Genomic DNA, 2,500 nt, shown 5'->3' with positions numbered 1-2,500 from the left:
AAATAAAAAGTAATATTCTGACTGAATAACGAAATATATGAAAATCAGCTGTAAAGTAAGATAGCTGCATAAGATACAAATGACAAAATTGTGAAAATAGCAGATTACAATTGCATGGTTCTCATGTGGACATTTCAAAATGTTTCACAGATATGCTAACAATACCTCATACTCGAGAGTTTTCAAGGATTGTGCTGTTTATCTTCAGCTGACAGGACAGACAAATAATCTTTGTAAACAACGGAATGGATGTCACAATACTTTAGCAAGAATGTAACAGATTATGACATGAATGTGTGTGAGTGTGTGTGTTTGTGTGTGTGTGTGTGTGTGTCTTATTCCCATTACACAATAAGGCCATTCAACTTTAAACTCGAAAAGGCTAAACTTGGAGGGTCATTGTAGAATTGCATTGCAAAATATTTTATTTTTCAAATATATATTTTTTTCAGAATTTAAATGTTGTAAAGTTTTGCATCATAACAGTTTTAATCATATGATAAATCAATTGATACCAAAAATATGTCATTTATGAGAAATTTATTAATACCAAATACATGTTATATATTGCATATAACCCAAAGTAAAACTACGATGTATTTTTACCTGTTATAATAACCTCCAACAAAACAGTCTCTAATATTTAGTACCAGTCACAGTGTTGTATCATTTCATATCTACTTCGTACAAAAAATTAAATAGTTTTAAAAATTATTTGCCGCGGATTTTATTACATTTTTTAACATGTCATTGCAATGATAAAGAAAATAGCTTTTGAAAATCAACATATGTTAAATTCTCATCTTATCATAACCATATATGAAAAGTTTAAGCTTTGGAAAACCGATTATAATTCTTTAAGTTATGGCTCTTACAACGTACTTATGAATACTTTGGGAGAATAAAACTGAGTAAAATGTTATCACGACAATCCAGTTTGGAAATAGTTCAAAATATCTCAGTGACGATACCTTTTAAAAGTGAAGATCTCCTGATCCGTCAGTGCAGATGTTGACCCCCTCTCTCTCCGGAGATGCGGAGCATTGCAGTAGTGCAAACACCAGATTTACAATGTTCACCACAGGATCAAGACCGACATCACTAACTTCCTCGGAAAACCAAGGCATCAGACAAGAAGTAAATACTCACATCATTCGACAGTTAAAAAGGCAGGATAACTCAGTGCCTAGAAATCACCCAAGTTCCTTCGAGCGACCGAAATCTTTCACCACATAGTCAGAACTAGTGTCCGGGCGGAACACCTGATCGAGAGAGAGCAAGCGAGTGAGAGGGAGAGAGAGCCAGAGCTCGAGGAGTGCGCGTGCAGCCTCAGCCACTGCCCATTCTCAACTGACGGGCCAGCATCCTGCACCGACTGTCCTGTTCTCTGGTTCTGAACTCGTCAAGAGCTCTTCGGGGTCAAGTGTATTTCCCCATAGTTAGGGTTTGCGCGGAAGTCATTCGCATTTCAGCTGAAAAAAGGTCGATTGATATGACGTGTTATATTACTTTTAACTTTTTATTTGTTTATTCATGTTTCACTGGATATATGTGTGGGTGTGTGTGTGTATGTATGTATGAGCGAGGAGAAAATGAAAAATAAAGAGATTATGGTTAGGTTGCCACATTATTATCTTTGTATTGATGTCCCAAAACTTATATGGTGAACTTTAGAATAATTAAGGTAGGTTAAAAATGATAATATAATTAATAGAAATAAGTATGATAATTACATTAATGATGAATCAAATTAGGTAATTATATTAGACAAAGTAATTATTTACATGCAAAAGAATTGTATCCTGCTACAGAATTTCACAATTCCACGCGTTGCGACATTGTTCATGAAATTATCGTAAACTGTACCTTATCAATATAAACTGCCCCTTATCAAGAAAAATGGAATAGTTAATCGTTTATTGTTGGAATTTCGAGTCTACCATTGCAGCGCTATTAGCATATTACATCCATAGCTTTCATTTGAAGAAAATTTTAGTGTAAAATAAGTTAATTTCTGACAGATTTATATGAATAAAGATAGTTTTACTAAATTAATCAAAGCACGAACATATTCATACGTCCATGCATATACATCCAGTTCATGCACACACACCCATATATATATATATATATATATATATATATATATATATATATATATATATATATATATATACATATATGTGTGTCTGTGTGTATCTGTATCTGTGTGTGTGCGTGTGTGCGTATTTAGGGAGAGAGAGAGAGAGAGTCTGTGTGTACTTTTGTTTGATGACGTTGGGTGTTCAGCTTCTAAATTGCTCGTCCTGAGAGAGAGAGAGAGAGAGAGAGAGAGAGAGTGTACTTTTGTTCGATGACGTGGGTGAACAGCTTCTAGATTGCTCGTCCTGAGCGAGGCAATGTATGAAACTTTGAGGAACAATGGGAACTTTTCCCCATATACGAACGCCATTTTTTTTATTTATTATTTTTTATCTTCGATGACCCTTTCTTCTACCAT

General features: G+C 34.3%; 1 protein-coding gene across 1 annotated transcript in view; it reads right to left on the bottom strand.

Annotated features, from left to right (window-relative positions):
* Positions 1 to 1,356, bottom strand: part of LOC135223731 (dipeptidase 1-like) — an 89,746-nt gene extending 88,390 nt beyond the window's left edge. The window contains exon 1 of the mRNA XM_064262490.1: positions 972 to 1,356. The gene's annotated coding sequence lies outside the window, so the exon portion shown is untranslated. The remainder of the gene's footprint in view (positions 1 to 971) is intronic.
* Positions 1,357 to 2,500: the final 1,144 nt, after the last annotated feature.

The sequence above is a fragment of the Macrobrachium nipponense genome, chromosome 10 (assembly GCF_015104395.2).
Source record: "Macrobrachium nipponense isolate FS-2020 chromosome 10, ASM1510439v2, whole genome shotgun sequence".
NCBI classification, from domain to species: Eukaryota; Metazoa; Arthropoda; class Malacostraca; order Decapoda; family Palaemonidae; genus Macrobrachium; species Macrobrachium nipponense.
The sequence above is the reverse complement of the archived record's forward strand: the minus strand, read 5'-3'. Positions and strand labels throughout refer to the sequence as shown.